Source organism: Sapajus apella, unplaced genomic scaffold (genome assembly GCF_009761245.1).
Source record: "Sapajus apella isolate SASKATOON/1434 unplaced genomic scaffold, GSC_monkey_1.0 scaffold23, whole genome shotgun sequence".
Classification (NCBI taxonomy): Eukaryota; Metazoa; Chordata; class Mammalia; order Primates; family Cebidae; genus Sapajus; species Sapajus apella.
The window spans coordinates 5,681,290-5,700,290 of NW_022436963.1; the positions used below are offsets into that span (position 1 = coordinate 5,681,290).

Consider the following 19,001-nt stretch of genomic DNA (forward strand, 5'->3'; position numbering starts at 1 on the left):
CTGTTTGGTGAAATCCAGGGCTGGACCTCAGCTGGGTAGAAGTTCTTAAGCAGGAGTTACAAAGCCTGCCTTCTGGCCCTCACTCTGCCAGCTAATCCCATGGAAGCACAGATCCACCATTTGTAAAATGGGACAGTGTTACTTATTTCTGTCTTTTGGGGTAAATGTGAGGTGCTCTTTGAAGTGATGATTGTCAGAGTTCCTTGAAAAACCTAAAGTAATGTATTAGTTAATATGTTGATAAATTTATCAGATACTCTCTGAGCATCTGCCAAAAAAACAGGCCCTGTCCTGGGCCAGCCTTATGGGCATTAGGCTCACACACACACATAACTAATGTTTAGTCATGTTGTAAGGATGCTTTGAGGTGCTGCTGGAGTGCCACCTTGGAGCTGAAAGGGATTTTTTGTGCAGTTCGTGTACCCATATATTTCTAGTGTGTAGTAAACTACTATTAGGTGATTTTATAAAAATTTGTTGAATGAATGAATGGTTTTCACAAGTATTATAGTAAATAATATGTGGTCTTGTTATTGGCCATGTATTATTTATTATAATACTTGTGAAAGGTTTATGGCCTAGTATTTGTTATACTACTAGGCCAAGGTTATTGGTTTCATGTTCGTCATATTCATTCCATAGAGGCAGACAGCTGCTTATTGTCCAGCAGCTGCATGGTGAATGGAAGGGGTGGTCCTGGGGCAGGGCGGGAGGGGAGCTCACAGGAACCCAGGCAGCAGGGCCAAGGCTGTTGCACTGGCCCTTGGCGCAGCTGCCATTGCTTGTTCCCACATGGTGTGGCTTGGCTCAGCCCTTGACCCTGGCATCCATTGCCTCGTTATCCAAACACAGAAATGACCTCCTCTGTGGCCTTGGGGGTGGCCTCAGCTGTGTAAACACATGTATATGTGCATATACTTTATATATATGATACACAGGTGTGCTGTGTGTATCTGTCTAACATGAAGAGCTCAGCTATAGAGTCAAATAGATCGAGCATTCCAGTCCTGGTTCAGTCACTTTTGCTGGCTTTGTGCTCTCGGAATAGTTTCCGAATCCCTTGAAGCTTGGGGGTTTTTAGCTATAGGGAGGTGACAGTAGTACCTAGTTTATAGGGTTATTGTGAGCATTAAATGGGCTGGGCTTACAAGGGTGCAGAGTGGGTTGGGTGGTAATATTTGTAAGAGTGTGAGTGTCAGTTGTCACTGCCCTCATGTCAATACCATTTATTATAGGATTTATACTGGGCCCAGGGCTGAGAATCTCATGTGCATGATCTTACTTTTAATAACACAACTATGCAGTGAGTTTTTAAACTCAAAAGGAAACATGTCACCAGCAGTGACTTGCATGAGGGCTTTTGTTTGTTTTGGTTGAAAGAGTGTCCTGAGCCGCACCCCTACTCTGAACACATTCCCCAACCTCCACCATGCTTCCAGGATCTGCTCCTTTCTTACCAGTTTAGGTTTTTCCCTGTGTGGGTCTTTGTAAGTCTTTTCCTAATATTGGATAGCCCATTCCTTGAACTGCAGCTGTAGAACACCTGAACATTTTGATTTATGGTTGCACAGGAGGCTATAGCAAATTTACAGACTTTAAATTATGTAATTAGAGTACAAAGCCATACTGTAAACTATGCCCCTCTTGTTTGCAAAGTCTCACACCCATCAGTTGTCTTGGAGTTTGATTGATCTCCACTGGGTGCTGGCTGTCTGCAAAATGCTGTACTGGCATGATTAGTTTAACCCATCTCTACTTCCAAAGAGTTGATAGTCTACTGTGGAGACAGCCAGCCAGACAAATCGTTATGTGCAATAAGGTGAATGCTCTGACAGTACCAGAAAGACAAATATGGTGGGCTAAGGAGAGGGAGAGTGGTTGGGTGTGTTCAGGAAGGCCCTCTGAGAAGGAGGCATTTGAGTGCGGTGATTCTTCCTATGTGAGGAATAATCTACAAAATACCCGACCAATACTTCTCAAAAAAGTACTGTTCAAAACAAGCGAAGGAACTGTCATAGACAACAGGAGGCTAAGGAGACATGACAACTAAATGTAATGTGATATCCTAGATGTGATCCTGGAACAGAAAAATGACGTTAGGTAAAAACGAAGGACATCTGAATTAAGCATGGACTTCAATTAATAGTAATGTATTAATATTGATTCATTAGTTGTGACAAATGTACCAATAAGTATAAGTGGATAACAACAGGGGAAACTGGGTGTGGAATATACAGAAACTCCCTGTATGGTCTCAGCAATTATTTTGTAAATTTAAAACCGTTCTAAGATTAAAAAGTTTATTGAAAAATACCTACTGAACTGAACTCTGGATTTATCTTCACTTTTGACTGAACAGCAGGACGCCAAGTTAACATGCCAATATGTGTTCTGTGGATGAAGATTGAGGGATGGATTAAAAAATCTTAGCTCAACAAATAACAACTCTGTGCATGGAAGTTGCCAAAGATGTAGAAAATTCTTGCCAGGACGTAGGGTGACTCTTCAGATAACGCAGAGCTCGTTTGAAATATCATTGTTCCAAGGGGGCCAAACCAAACAGGCCACACCACACAGTGGCCAAGCTGTGCTGTCCTGGGTTCATTCCAGCCCTACGCCATAACCACCATGAGATTTTTGTACGAGCAGTTTACACCCTGAACTTCAGTTTCCTCATTGATAACATGAAAATCATAGTATATCATGCCATTGGCAGTTTCGAAGTTAAATGAGGGTGATGGTGTCTGTAGTGCACTCAGCACAGTAGTTGGTACTCATTAGCTGCTCCCTACAGGGCAGCTGTTGCTGTTGCCCGAAACTTCTTTTTGTAACATGCAAAACACATTCCATTAACACAAGTCTAATGACTTTGCTTAATGGCAGTAGATGATGCCAGCGGCTACCTTGGTTTGATTTCAAGGATAGAAGGACATTCTTCCCCTACAAAATGTCTGTTATTAATACCGCTTCCAGTTCCCCCTTGAAGAATTAATTGTGCTAAATAATTTGTGTTAAATATGACCATGTCTCTTTCAAGCTGCTCATGCCGCTAGAAAGAACAGTACATCCAGCGTGAAGGGGCTTTTCAGGTTTGCCGTGCAGGGGAGCCTTGAAACAGGTAGGAGAGAGGCTTGGAGAGGGAGAAAGGGGTTCAGAGGAGCGGGCAAAACTTGTTTACTTTTCAGACCCACCTAGATCTACCTAGGGATGGCCCTGTTGCTCTTTATCTAAGATAAATTAGTATTGTATATTTCCTGCTAAGCTAAGTATCCATGCAGTTTGGATTTATCTGACTTGTACAAATGAAATATAGGTCCAAAGCATTTTTATACATTTACATGGTAAAGATTAATCTTTACCCAATCAGCTGGATCCCTGGAACTCAGCTTTTATGAAGAGGAATGTTAGCGGACCCACCAAGCACCTAATATGCTCAACTTTTTAATTGCCTTTTTTCTGCCCCTCAGGAATTATTACATCAATTTTGTTTACCCAGATTGAAAATCCAAGTGTTTCTGTTGTCAGCATGTGCTGCACCTAAGCATGCTGACTCTGGCTCAATTTCCCCTTGGCTGCATTTTCCATCTTTTTTCTATTGCAGAATTTCTTCAAAGTTATGTGAGCCCTACCCTCCGTGGGTAGAGAAGTTGAGCGGAAAAAATGGTTCCCTGGGTAAATAAGTTTAGGAAATGTGAAACCAAGGTAAGCAGGTTTCTCTACTGCAGGGCTTTTCAGAGCCTTGGTTTTGCTGACATGCACTGAGTCCCTGAGAGTGATGTGGTGTGGCTCATCTCCCAGTACCAGGAAACCTGTCTTCTTGTATCAGCCCTTTATGCAGAGGGATCAGTGTTCTGAGGTACATACTTGAAAAACACTGCTCCATACTGTTTTCTAATTTTTTCACATTCATCGGACTTGCCTTTCTGTGTCCCCATATTGTCTGCAGCATAATTTCCATGTTATTAAATTTTTTCTCCATATCATTTTTCCTTACTGCTTCAATATATGTTTGTAACTCTTTTTAATAGCATGGCTGAGCCTCTATGGAACCTTGGATTTTATTTTAGTCACATAATCTCCTATATTGGCATTGAGTTATTAGTGAGTTGTCAATCACCTGTGCATGTTAAGGAGGCAGAAGCAAATTGTGGCTGAACCCAGAGGTAGAGCAAATCACCTCAATGATTATGTGTAAAAAAAAAAAAATCCAGCTTGGGTCCTATAATTCCTTTTTTATGGCAGTCCCACTATGTGGGCTTATTTTAATAGAAAAATTTGAGAGATTAATGCACTTGCTAAGGTATTTTTCTACTGTCATCACGCTCCTTATGATTGAGGAGAAGGCAGTAAATCTCAAGTTATCTAGTTTTTAGGATGTCAGTTTTTATATGTGACAGTACCTGGCAGAAAAGTGGGTACAATTAAGCAAATATGCCCTGTTTTTCCTGAAAAAAGGGAAAAAAACCCACAAAAGGTCCCTTCCAATTTAAGTCTAAATAATGTAAAAAAGAGGCTTTGCAAGAGTTGCTGTGAAAACCCCTAAACAGCAGGCAATTATCTCCCTAATGCAGTTTAAACTGCCCATCATGGGGCCAACTGAGACATGGTACAGTGATTCACATCAGCTCTCTTTCCTCCTGTGGGTCAAAGAAATTAATTTGCTCTTGCCTCCGAAAGTGCTGTTGACCAAAACCTTAAACCATAGCACTAATGAACTCATTTGAGGTCTTCAGATCATTTTGAATATTTTATTTATTAGCAACATATAAAGCAATAGATGTGTTTATTGTTGTAAAATGTAACCATACTGTAGAAGTGATGCCCATAAATGTATCAGTCATTCTTCCTAATGATTGTCAAAATATGACTATTTCATATATAAAAAGAAGTATGTGTCTGGCCCCGTGGCTAAAATATAGGACATAAAGCAGTACTGTACGGTAATTATTGAGTCAGCTAGGACCCAGCTCTCAGGTAGAACTTGGTTTGAAGTATTGCCAAGACCTTTCAAAGGCTCTTGAAGAACAAGAACAATTAAGGATTAAATTTTTGAGTTGCTTTGCTTTCAGCTCCATAAGCAAGAATGCAGTTATTGTATTGGTTAAATGTGGAAATAAATCAGTAAATGTTTATAAGGTTAACCGCTATCCCAAAGGAAGGGTATACAGCAGTGAGCCTAACCCTTTTAGCCTTTAGAGATTTTATAATTCAGATAGAAAGACAAGATATAAATTCATGGACAAGGTTAATGTCAATTCGAGAATCAAGGAGTGCTGAAGCAGCTCAGGATTCCACTGACAGTATTTGAAAAGCTCTGTTACATCTGTTGTGATCCCTGTTGCCAAATGAGGTGTCCAAGCCAAAAGTGTTGGGTCAGAGGGAGATCATTGTGTGCTGAGGGGGTTGGGGAAGAACAAATGTGATTCTACTGGTCGCCATGGTTCAGAATCATCACTTCACTTCCTGAAAAGCAGACAATCTGAGTTTGGCTCAAAAATATTCTACTAGGATAGGAAATAATAGAGTGTAATGAGTAAATAGCGTGGCTTCACACAAGTCAGACTTATGTGGAATTTTGGGCAAGTTACTAAGCTTTGTCTCTAATCCTCTCTTCACTCATCATTAAAATAGTTATAGTTAAAATGTAATACGACTACAATAACTGTCAACCTAGTTTCTAGGAGAAAAAAATCAGATAATACTTTCAAAATAAAATCACTTTACGCTAGGCTAGACACTTGGTAAAGTCTTGCTAAGTGTCAGCTGCTGTGATAATCACTGTAAATGACACCTGTGCAATCCTATTTCAGGCCAGGAATAAAGTTTGCATAGAGAATAGGAGAATACAGTTAAATAACTTAATTTCTAATGTGAAATATCCTTTTGGCATTTATGAGAACAATGTCTGTGGTGGTCCAAGGTATTAAAGGGACCCTCTATGTAAGAGGAAATTAGGAGTATTCAACTCATCAAGACAGGAAAAAAGAATTAACTGGTGATGGTCATATTAGCTTTATTTTTGTTGTTGTTGTTATTGAAGTGAAAACATCTCAGACAGGAGCCATCAGAGAGGCTGGCAGATCCCTTTGGTGGGTTGTTGGAGGTAAAAATCCCAGCATTCGGGCTGAAAGATCAGAGATGATAAGCAAGTCTGTTTCCTTCCAACCTACTCAAGAGAGCAGTAATTACTAGATATAATAATGCTTGTCAAAGGCGGTTACTGAAAACCCTCTGCTGCTTCAGCGTAATCAGAAAGACAGAGTTGTAGGATGATTTTCCTTGTGAGAGGCACCTACTCAGAATACTAATTAGGCGAAGTAAAAGGGATGTGGATCAGCATCCCACACCACATGCATTTCCCCTAGTAAGTGACGATGAGAGAGGAAGGAGGAGGAGGAGGAGGAAGAATTCGACTTATCTGTTTTATGGTTCATGATGCGATTTCCCAAATTGATTTCGGGCTTTATTATTCTCATCAGCTGGTTTTGTAAAGAGATGCTTGGAGGGACCACAGCAAAGTGAAGGCTGGCTTTTCCCAAGAGGGAAAGCTAGTATTTCAAGAAATTTTGGAGGTGTTATCATACAGGTACTTGGAAATATCTTGGTTAAAAAAAAATTTACCAAGGCAAAACATACCATAGGACCCAGTACCAGTGGGATCAAAATAAAATATGTTATCATCCAATTCACTGAAAAAACTATCTAAAAATAAAGTTTAGAGTCTTGTTTTGTTTTTTTGAGACAAAGTCCCACTCTGTCTCTCAGTCTGGAGTGTAGTAGCTCCATCTTGGCTCACTGCCACCTCCGCCTCCTGGGTTCAAGTGATTCTCCTGTCTCAGATTCCCAAGTAGCTGAGATTACAGGCACCTGCTTCCACACCTGGATAATTTTTGTATTTTTAGTAGAGATGGAGTTTCGCCATGTTGGCCAGGCTGGTCTTGAACTCCCGACCACATGTGATCCACCCACCTCGGCATCTCAAAATTCTGGGATTACAGATGTGAGCCACCACTCCCAGCTAGAGTCTTTATACTTTTGCTTTCTTTTGGGTGCCCTCAAAATAGAACTTGAATCCAGTGGCAAATTGGCCCAGTAGCCAAGAGTGACTTTCTTGAGGTAAGTCTGTGTCTTTGCTTTTATTTGCTGCCAAACGTTCAGTTTCTAAGAGAAATATAAACATTTATCTAGAATAATCTCAGTGTTGGCCTGCACATGGCTGTTGTATAATGATCATCACTTGGGGATCCCTGTCTGTTGGGCACTGTTGTAAGCACTTCCTGAGCAGAACTGCGTATAATCCTCAGAGCCTACAGAACGGTAGGTTTTATTAGTATCATGAGTACCTCTGTTAGAGAAGAGAAAAGCTAGCACAGTGAGCTAGGTGTCTTGGCCAAGCCCTTCTAGCTTGTAAACGGTGGAGCTGGGGTTCAAACCCAGGCCATCTGGCTCCAGAGTCCACAGTCTAAGAAAGCCTATTAATCAGCAAAGGGACTCTGTGGTAACTTGGAGCTGAAGACACAGCCTTCAGAGCAGAATCTGTACAAACTGGGTCTTATGGAGACCAATTTGGGTATGCTCAATCTAAATTACACACAAGAGACTATTGGCTGGTATATGGCCTGCATGCTGGCTCACGTGGCTGTGGTTACATGGAGTGGGGAGGTAGAGGGGTGGATGCCAGACTGACACTATTAGGGGAGGTCCTGTGGCATAGATTGCCAGTGTAGGACAGGGATTAAGAGCTTGGCCTCTGCGGTTACAGTCACCCGTCACCCAGCTTCAAGTGCTAAGTGTGTTGGTGATGGTGGTTGGTATATAGTTCCAACACTTGCTTTCTGTGTGACCTTGGGCAAGTTACTGCAACTTCCTAAGCCTCAGTTTTTCCATCTAAAATATGATGATGATAAGAATACCTGTGACATAGGGCTGCTGTGGGGATTCAGTGGGATTTTATATAGTAGTCCCTCTTTATCCAAAGCGGATGTGATCCAGGGCCCCCAGTGGATTTCTGAAAGCTGGATATTACCAAAACCTGTATACGCTGTGTTTTCCTGTATGTATATACCCATGATAAAGTTGAATTTATAAATTAGGCACAATAAGAGATTAACAATAACTAATAATAAAATAGAACATGCTGGGCGAGGTGGCTCACACCTGTAATCCCAGCACTTTGGGAGGCTGAGACAGGTAGATTGCCTGAGGTCAGGAGTTCCAGACCAGCCTGGCCAACATGGTGAAACCCTAGCTCTACTAAAAATACAAAACAAAACAAAACAAAAAAGCCAGGGGCAGTGGTGGGCATCTGTAATCCCAGCTACTCGGGAGGCTGAGGCAGGATAATCACTTGAACCTGGAAGGTGGAGGTTGCAGTGAGCTGAGATCGCACCACTGCATTCCAACCTGGGGGACAGAGTGAGACTTGGTCTCAAAAAAAAAAAAAAAAGTAAAAAAATTAGAACAATTATAACAATATGTCAGCACCACTACTCTCGTACTTTGGGGCCATTATGAAGTAAAATAAGGGTTACTTGAATACAAGCACTGCAATGCCTCAGCAGTCAATCTGTTCACCCAGGCAGCTGCTGAGTGACTAATGGGCAGGTAGCATATACAGCGTGACTGTGCTGGACAAAGGGATGGTTCAGGTCCTGGGTGGGATGTCCTCATGCAATGCAGAACAGCGCGCAATTTAAAATGTATGAATTGTTTAGTTTTGGAATTTTCCATGTAATATTTTTGGACTGAGGTTAACTGCAGGTTGAAACCACAGAAAGCAAAACCATGGATAAGGAGGACTACCAAGAAAATGTTAGCACAAGGCCTGGAACACGGTCAGTTCGGTGGTGAAGGTGATTGCTTTTGTTTTGCTGTTGCTGCTCAGGCAAGCAGGGAATTTTGAAGATGACTGACAGTAAAGCACCTTTAACTACTTGTGAAAATATGGAAGAGCTCTGTAGAAATTATTCTTCTCAATAGCAGAGAAACAGGAGGAGATTTGGGTCTGGGTGAATTGCACAGCCAGCCTCAACAGTTAGCCTCAATCCCAATTTCACATCATAAACCATGTGTCCCTTGATTCCAGATCTCCTCCCAGATTGTACCCCTGTCTCCACTCCCCAGCTCCCCTGTGCATTTCTCTTCATCCTGTGTTCTTGTGGAGTCCTGGAAACCCAAGGCTGGAAACTACCCAGGAAGACAAGGGGGTGGTGTGGGAGACCCGCGATTGAGTGGGCTGTCAAATGTTTGCCAAACGGCAGCTGATGCCAGAAGAATCAGCCAAAAATGGAATGGGTGCCCTTGCTTATATTTAGTGTGTAGTCTTTTGTAAATTCACGTTTCCAAGTTATTTTCAGCACTCTTTTTTTTTTTTTTTTGTCCTTAGTTATTCATGACTTTCCTGATCTCAAAGCCCAGTTGGTGACCCACCTCCACAGCTTGGAAACCATATGGGACTCAGCTATTGTTCATGTGTCTTTAACTTTGCAGCACAAATGATAGTGTTTTCTTTGTTATACTCATTCTTAAGGCCAGTGAAGCATTTGATAGTTCTTACTAAAAAAGATTAGCTGTTAAGAATCAAAAGAGGAAAATCAAACAAATGAAAACAAAACAAAACAAAACAAAATGTCCCCTCCCAGCTATACATAAAGTGCCCTGGAGGAGGCTGGCCAATTATCTGGCTCCAGGCTCCGGACTTAAAACAACTGGGCAAAAAGCACCCATGCTCTGACCCAGCCCTGCCGCTTTCTGGCAGTGTGACTTCACACAAGCCACGGATCCCTCCGAGCCTCATCCTCCTTAGCTCCGAGTGGGTCATGATACCAGCCTGCCTTCCTCACTGGATGGATGAGGAGATGGAAATGAGAATGCATCTGCAGGCCCTTTCTGAATTGTGCAATGCTAGTCTATAGGGGATACAGATATAGGGGGAATTTCCTGGCAGATACAGGAGTCCTGCTGCCCCGTCCTCTGCTGGAAACAGATCTGACTACCTGATGATAGCACCTTCTCCCTCAGAGCCTCATAATTCCCACCAGTCCTTCTCAACATACAGTGCTCCTGGGAGGGACTGGAGAAGTCCTGGTGTCCAAGTGCCACAGCAGTGCAGCCATGGAGTGAGTGCCCAGCCTTGAGAGTCTCCTCCCACTTTCTTATTACTATTATTGTTATTATTTTTTTTTTTGAGACAGAGTCTCGCTCTGTTGCCCAGGCTGGAGTACAGTGGCATGATCTTGGCTCACTGCAACCTCTGTCTCCTGGGTTCAAGCATTTCTTTGCCTCAGCCTCCTGAGTAGCTGGGATTACAGGTACCCACCACCATGCCTGGCTAATTTTTGTATTTTTAGTAGAGAAGGGCTTTCACCATCTTGGCCAGGCTGGTCTTAATATCCTGACCTCATGATCCACCTGCCTCGGCCTTCCAAAGTGCTGGGATTACAGGCATGAGCTACCGCACCCAGCCTCTCCTCCCACTTTCTTTTGATAGAAGTGGCCTGATGGCTACAGATGAGCAAAACTGGTCTGGGCTGGTGTGGGGAAGTGCCCTGAATCTGTGGCCTGGGAAGAGCAGCTGAGGAACTGCAAGCAGCTGGTGTTGGAGGTTATTTTGTAAAAGGACATTTCCCCCTAGACTTTAAACTAATAGCAATTAGTTGAATGAGACTGCGTATGTGCAAACTGTCATCTATGAAGCACAGTAATATTTGTTGTTATTAAATCAAAATGTCAAATGCCTTATTAGCTTTAAAAATCACATCATTTGTGCTGCAGACTCGCTGGCTGATGAGTTCCCTGTGGCAGGAGCCAGGGTTCCCACTGTGGCCCCTTGGTCTGCGGAATGCCCAGCTCATAGGTAAGGGCTTAGGGTTTGTTGACTGATTGGCTACAGAGAAAAAAAAAAAAAAAAAGAAGCATGCATTGAATGTGCCAGTAATTTTCAAAAGTAAGTGTCCACATACAATATCCATTCTTGTGTGTATGCTGAGATCACGTGTAGAAGCGTTTGCTAGACATTTTAATATTTAAATCTACTAGCAATAATAAATAAAGTAATAACTTTAAATAAAGTAAGCCTTTGGTTTCATTGTAAGCAATAATATATTTGGAAACTGTGTTTACAGTATGATCTATACATAGTTTTAAGCCACATATAAATATTTAACAATACAATTAAAAGGTCGTGCTTGTCCATGTAACTCCTGAAATCCTCTTGTTTGTACCCTCTGGGATCCATTGAAGGACTGGTAATTATATACTTTTGCCTTTTATGTGGAGACCAGAACAAGAACTCAAGAAAAATTTAGATGACATTTGAGCAGCTTAAAACATGTTGGGTGGGTTACAGCCAGGGTACTCTTTTGTACTGATTTACTCAGGGCAGTGCCGGTTTATACTCATTGTCATAATTATTAATGTCCCTCCCTTTCAATCTCAACAGTGTCTTTGGTCCGTAAATTATGTGCTCATGGTCATGGCCCATAAGTACATGGTCATAGCCTCCAAGTGTGAATAGATGGATTGGAATAGAACACATTTGTTTTATCTTTTAAAAAATTTTTTTAAAATTTAATTTTAAGTTCCAGCATGTCTTTTCGTTTTTTTTTTAACATTGTATGCAAGTGTGTATATGTATGGGTGGGGGTGTGTGTGTGTGTGTGTGTGTGTGTGTGTGTGAAAGAGAGAGAGAGAGAGGAAGAGAGAGAAAATAAGAATGAGAATGAATGATTATTCCCTGGGGTCCTCCCTGCCTAGATGCATGAAAAGGTGGCTTTTGCTGAACAGAGAAGACAATCCTGGCTCTCACAATGGCTCATGTTCGAGGGTTGGGACTTTTGACCTGAGACCAGGCCTGCTCTCCCACTATCCATCCAGAGCTTGGTGTTCTGGACTGCCTTCCACTTCGCTGACTTGGCACTGGCACCAAAAGCACCTTGGGCTAGGGCATGGGTTCCATCAGTCAACTTTGGACCCTTGACATAGTGTAGTTGTTGATTGGTATCATGCAGGGCTTGAGAAACAGCATCTATTCAGAAGGCCTGCCTTTGGGAAGGTCACGTGATCTCCCCCAGTCTCTCACCAGTGACATCATGAATGAATGCAGATTATGGAAAATAGGCTCATCCAAACATTAAAAATTGTCACCAGTGCCCCCAGCCCTTGTCTAATCGTCAAATGAAACTGTAATGCAAGAATGATTACTTTTAAAAGAGTGTATTGTTAAGATTAATTTGGAATGTGCTTCTCTGTCATCATTGTCATCTGGTAGTATCTGAGGTTCCAAGCAATCTGCCCAGTTAGCCTCCCTAAGTGCTGGGATTGTAGGTGTGAGCCACTCCATGTCTACATTTTGAGAGCATGTAGCTATTACATACTATACTCTCCCTTATAATCCTCATGTAGTCTTACCTTTACAAGCATCTGCATATTTGCTGTTCACCACCAGACATAATCTCTGCTGTTTAGCAATTTTGGTTGTTTTGAACCACAAAACTGGTGTACTTCCCAGAAATGGCTCTAAGGAACAATATTCCCTGAGTTCTTTTACATGTTGCCTATGTCCTTTATACTGGAAATTAATTCAGAAATCCATGGCTCTTATTTTCTTTCCTTGAGGATCTTAGATAGGTTCCTGTACTTTCTTTTTGCTTACATTGTTTTTTAAAGTCTGATTATAATATTTTTTCCCTTATAAGTCAATTGTTCTTTTTACCCAGATGCTCAAACAATTTTTCCTTCTCTTTAAGGGTTAGTAATAAAAGTGGACATGGGGTAGAAAGATAGCCAGGATATCTCAGAAAGCAGCTATCATATATATTTTTAACACTACATGAGAGCAACTGAAGAGAGAGCTCTGAAGTGAGAAAAGCTTCTATGAACCAGCCTTGATCCTAAATCTTACATTAATTTCACATAACAACAAGGCACATAAAGGAATGGAGGTGTAAAATACCACACAAAGGCAAAATAAATTGGAAAGAAGAATAAGCAGACTAACATCTCTACACCAGCACAACAAAAAGACACACCCACAAAACAGGTTAAAACCATATCCTATACCGGGCATGGTGGCTCATGCCTGTAATCCCAGCACTTCTGGAGGCCAAGGCAGGCGGATCACCTGAGGTCAGGAGTTTAAGATCAGCCTGGCCAACATGGTGAAACCCCATCTCTGCTAAAAATAAAAAATTTAGCTGGACATGATGGCACATGCCTGTAATTCCAGCTGCTGAGAAGGCTGAGGCAGGAGAATTGCTTGAACCTTGGAGGTGGAGGTTGCAGTGAGCTGAGATTGCACCACTGTACTCCAGCCTGGCAACAGTGTGAGATTCCATCTCAATCAATCAATCAGTCTTGATTTAAACAAACATAAATAAAACCATATTCCACTATTGTCAAAATGAACTAAAACTTACTAAGAAAGTGATACAGGATATGAGAGAACAATATAAATCAAAACAGAAGAATCTCAGAAATGAGGTGGTAGACATGAGGAAAGCATTGGAAATAACTACTTTAGAAATAAAGAGTAGAAGGAACGCAAGAGCAAATAAGCAAAACAGATAATGCCTTAAAATAAGTAGAAGGTAAATATTAGGAACATTGTAATTATAAAAATAGACAAAGAATTCAAGAGAAAGGGACACAATATTAAAGACAGGCAGATGAGAACTGACATATGACTACTAGGCGCCCCTGAAAAAGAAAACTAAAGCAGGAAACGGCACCTAGTGCTTTATCTACAGTTCAAGGGAAATTGCCTGGAATGAAAAGGATCTGAAATTCCATACTGGGATGTCACATCTGAGAATAGTGACCTACAATGCCCAGCACCCAAGACATACTCCAGTCTTGTCTCGTTTGATTGCTGTTTATATCTGCCATGCGTAATACCATGCTGGTGCATAGTGGATACTCAAACTATTGACCAAATATACTAATATTTGGTAAATAAAAGATTCTTGAAAACACTTAGGAAATGTAATGATCTTTCCTTATGTAACAGTAGTTAATTTCCTGAACTGTCACTGTTACCCTGGATGACAATGGAATGTTATTGCAAGCTGTTATGGACTCAGCTGTGTCCTCCCACCTCCAAAATGTGTAGGTTGAGGCTCTAATTCCCAATGTGACTATATGTGGAGATAGGGTCTTTTAGGAGGTAATTAAGGTAAAGTGAGATTAAAAGGGTGGGGACCGGCTGGGCTCAAGGTGGCTCATGCCTGTAATCCCAGCACTTTGGGAGGCTGAGGTAGGTGGATCTCCTGAGGTCAGAAGTTCGACACCAGCCTGACCAACATAGTAAAACCCTGTTTCTACTAAAAATACAAAAATTAGCCAGGTGTGATGGTGTGCTCCTGTAATCCCAGCTACGTGGGAGGCTGAGGCAGGAGAATCCCTTGAACCTGGGAGGTGGTGGTTGCAGTGAGCCAAAATCATGCCATTGCACTCCAGCCTGGGCGACAAGAGCAAAACTCCATGTCAAGAAAAAAAATAAAATGATGGGTCCCTAATCCTAATCCAATAGGACTGATGTCCTTATGGGAAGAGGAAGAAATATGAGGGATCCACAGGCACAGGAGTAAAGACCATGTGAAGACCGAGCAACCAGGCAGCAAGCTGAGGAGAGAGGCTGCCAGCAACCAGCCCTGCTGCATCTTGATCTCAGACTTCTCAGTCTCCAGAACCATGGGAAAATATTTTTCTGTTGTTGAGGCCCCCTAGTCTGTGGTACTTTGTTATGGCAAACCTAGCTGACTGCTACAGATTTTAAGGTTTGGCCCACTCCAGCAGATAAAGAATTATGACTAGTTGAGGTGCTTGCTGAAGTGAAAGGAAATATGGAATGGGTAGTGGAAGAAGGTGGTTGTTAATAACAACTGTGACCACATGATCAGTTACAGGAATGAGGACTGTAATTGTCCTGAGTATTTCCGTAAGTGCTTATTAATATGTGTGTGTGCAGGGCAGTTAACTTTGGTTTCCTCCTTCTGTTATCCTCTTGTCATGTAAGTAAGATGTGTTAACTTTATATCCTAGTATTTAAGTTATGGGATATCAAGGAAAAGAATAAATAGCATGCAAAGGCTTTGCATCCCTTTTAGTGTTGTTTTTGGTTGTACACAGGTTACTTTACACACTAGGAAGATGTATGACCTTGTTATTGTTTTCGTTTGGAGATGAAGCGTGGTTTAAGAGGTGCATGTGGGTGCCAAGTTGACAAGGACTTGTGATGGTTAACTTTATAAGCCAAATTAGAGGACGTTCGTGGATGAGATTAATGTTTAAATTGGTAGACACTGAGTAAACAGATTGCCCTCTATAATGTGGGCGGGCCTCGTCTAAACCATTAAAGCCTGAGTAGAATAAAAAATCTGGCATCTCAGAGTGAGAAGGACTTCTCCAGCAGACTGTCTTTGAACTTCGTCTGCACCAGTGTCTCTCCTGGGTCTCCAGGCTGCCAGGCCACATTTGGACTTGATAGTCTTAACAATCGTGAGAGCCAATTCCTTGGAATAAATCTGTTTACACACACACACACGCACACACACACACACACACGTATCCTATTGGTTCTGATTCTCTGGAGAACCGTAATACACAATATTCAACATTCTAAACCAAAAATCTGTGTTGTTTTTTTTTTTTTGGCGTGAATAGGACTCTTTTTTTTTGTCTTGTAATAATATCAAAGTGGTTCATTATGACTGCAGATAACTACAGACAACCCTTTAGTTAGCTTTTTGTTTGAAAACAATCTGCCATGATGAAACTTTTACTATCGTGGTGTCCCCTGTGCTTTCAGTGGGTGGTGGAGCAGCCAAGACTTCTCTGAAAATGTAGTGGGCAAATTCACTGGGTAGGGTTCTCCCGAGAACACTGTTTTCCTCTGAGTCATGATGTGCTTTTGGGATACACTATTTGTGAAGTCTGATAGACTTGATGGAAAGAAGCTGTGATCAAGTAGCCGATTTAGTGTCATTGACAGTTTTCTCTCTCCCTTATTTCAGGACTGGCTGACTTTGTTCTAATGTACATGCTGGGATTTCCAGGCAAAATCCTAATTTTGTGGTCAGCGAACATGTGGCTGATAAGTGACAAACATAGAATTAGAAATTTGGCAATGTATTATCTATGGGACAATTGATGAGAGAGTAGATTTTAAGTGTTTTCATCACAAAAAAGTGATGATTATATGAGGTAATGTCTGCTAAATGGCTTGATTTAACCATTCTAATTATATATATCTATATCAAAACATCATGTTATACCCCATAAATATATGCACTTTTTAACTTAACAATTAAAATAAATACTTTTTTTTAAGGAGCAGGGTCTTGCTTTTTCACCCAGACTAGAGTTCAGTGACATGATCACAGGTCACTGCAGCCTCAAACTCCTGGGCTCAAGTGATCCTTCCACTTCAGCCTCCCAAGTAGCAGGGACTACAGGCACATGCCACCACGCTTGGCTAATTTTTAAAATTTTCTGTAGAGATGGAGCCTAGACTTGTTGCCCAGGGTGGTCTCAAATTCCTGTGCCCAAGCAATCTTCCCTCCTTGGTCACCGAAAGTGCTGGGCTTACAGGTGTGAGCCACCATGCCTGGCTTAAAATAAATAATTTTCTAAAAGAACGATAAATTCATTTTATTTACAAAGATGATAAGTATGCAACTCCTAGGGGGCTTACAATCTAGGAGGGGAAGGACAAGAAGCAAATGAACAAAAAAAATATTAGACGATGGTAAGAGCTGGGCAGAGAAGGAGGCAATATGTCAGATAGCAGCTGGGTAGTGACTTGTTTGAGTGTTCAGAGAGGGTAGCATTTAATCTGAAGACCAATGACAGGAAGGAATGAAGATGTGAGTAAAGAGCACTCTTGGTAGGAGATACACGTGGTGCAAAGGCCCTGAGGCAGTACCAGCTTATAGACTGTGAGCACAGTTAGTCTCAGCCATAGACTCTCAGGGGAGAGTGGTCAGGGGTTACGTAGGTGACTTAGGTAGGGTCAGAACAAGTAGGGAGGGTAGTGTTCCCAGGTTGAAGTTCAGCTGGGTTTGGTACCTGCATGGCACTGATCCTGCTCCAGTGTTTTGAAAAGAGGGATAAGGTGAGTTTGGAGTAAGAGAGGGATGAGTCTTCTGCAAGAGATGAAGTCTTCTGCGAGAGTCTTCTGCAAGAGTAGACCAAGGCCATGTTGCTGGAGGTGGGAAAAACAGAGTCAGTCTCTAGCGTAAGTGCAGGCCGTCTCCAACTCTTTTATTCAAGTCTATGTATTTGTATTTTAAAGTTAGTGGATAACAAGTATATCTGTATAACTGTCTTAATTTGAAGCCATGGATTATTTGGTTTCAAAGAAGATGACAAACCCAGGATTCCTTTTAGAAACGTTATTACTGTCTTCTGCCACTGTTTATTGAGGATCTGCAGACTGTGTCATTGTAGTGAGTGAGGATGAATGGGAATCTGAAATGTCAGCTTATTTTGGTCAAAAGGACTGACTGTAGGAGCCTTCTCCTGTATACCAATTCCATCTCATCTAGCTCCTACAGTAATTTCACAAATGGAGTAACTTCACTGCCTTCCTAAACAGTGTTTAGCTCTGGCCCTTGAAATCTGTATCTTCTCACTTAAATCTAAATAAATATTGTTACCTTGGAACATGAGTAAGAATTGACGTGGAGCAGCATTGTAATAAGTGACTTAGTTCCCAGGGGCTAGTTAGATAAATATCAAAATGGTACTGTCATAAAACGATTTCCCTTATACGACAGAACAATAGTGTGAAACTTGAAGACCTGCTGGGTGATAGAGAGACCCTGGTGTTTTACTGTTCCAGCTTGCCTGTTGAAATCTGCTTGGTTCTAGTATTTATGTGTTTACGTAATTTTTTTTATTCATGCAGTAATGTTTTTTCAGTAATTCTCCTTAATTGAGCTCCTAAGATACCGCTATTTAAAGTACCTGGATTCCAGTGGTTCTAATTTCTCTTTTTGTAGAGCTCCTTTTTTTTTTTTTTTTTTTTTGTACAATACTCTCTCTCTCTCCTATTTCTTTTGTACAGGTTTGCTAAAGTACAGGTAGATCCTTGAAGGAAAAACCTTTGTTTTCTTGCAGGATGGGCTGGTGATAAGATTGTCAGAAGCCTAATCCTAGTGGGATTTTTGTATTGGATTTCATACCAAAAATTATTTATCATAATTTAATGATACTATGGATATACATGGACTTACTTGTAGAAAAATGGCAGCCGTCCTCATTATAGAAATATAATAGGAATATGGGATCAGTTGTGTCTCATTTCTGTGGCCAAGGACAATAGGCTGCTATCTTAGCTCACATCCAATAGGTTTTATTTTCACTCATTCTTTCTTTTTTTTAGAAGTGTTTTAGGAACTTCTGTAAAGACTTTAACTGGGCAGCAATTATGTCACTAAGACTTAGCTGCAGTCCCTTAAAATTAGACTTTGCACACCCTGTGTGAGGACTTTGGTTGTCTCTCTCCTGTGTCTAGTCTCTGCAGGCTGCCTGCGCTGGCACACAGAACTGCCTTTCTGTGCTCTCTGCTCTGTTATCCCCTGGGACCAGCCATGTGCTATAGCTCCCCTGCTGTCTCCCTGTGGCCCCACAAGTGTTCGTGGTTAGGCATCTGGTGAAAGCCGGCAGCATACTGCCTTGCTTCTACTATCCGAGAGCCTGCGATTGACGAAGGGCACCATGAGAGGGGCGTTGAGGTTGGAAAGTACAGAGGTAGCAGGAAGAGAAACGCCAGCAGGAGGATTAAGCCCCCAGGACACATAGTCAATCTTTGCTTCCATCAGTCTTGGTCTTCATCTTAAATCATTTCCTGGCTTTAGCAATCTGCCCATACTTTCAGAGACTTTGCTGGTCTTTTAAGGTCAGTATTTGATTTAATGTTCTTACTGAATCATTCTGTGCCCGTATTATTTACATGTGGCTCTGAAATTGGCTCTTTAGTATTAAAAATTCAAAACTGCCCT

At 41.6% G+C, this 19,001-nt stretch overlaps 1 protein-coding gene across 9 annotated transcripts in view; it reads left to right on the forward strand.

The window, feature by feature from the left end:
• CACNA2D3 (calcium voltage-gated channel auxiliary subunit alpha2delta 3) overlaps window positions 1-19,001 on the forward strand; it is a 933,834-nt gene that overhangs the window by 110,174 nt on the left and 804,659 nt on the right. Inside the window, exon 1 of one of the 9 annotated variants that reach the window (XR_004272349.1) lies at window positions 734-3,856. The exons of the other annotated variants lie outside the window; for them this stretch is intronic. The gene's annotated coding sequence lies outside the window, so the exon portion shown is untranslated. Of the gene's footprint in view, window positions 1-733; window positions 3,857-19,001 lie in introns of those variants that run through there. 9 annotated transcript variants of the gene reach the window in all.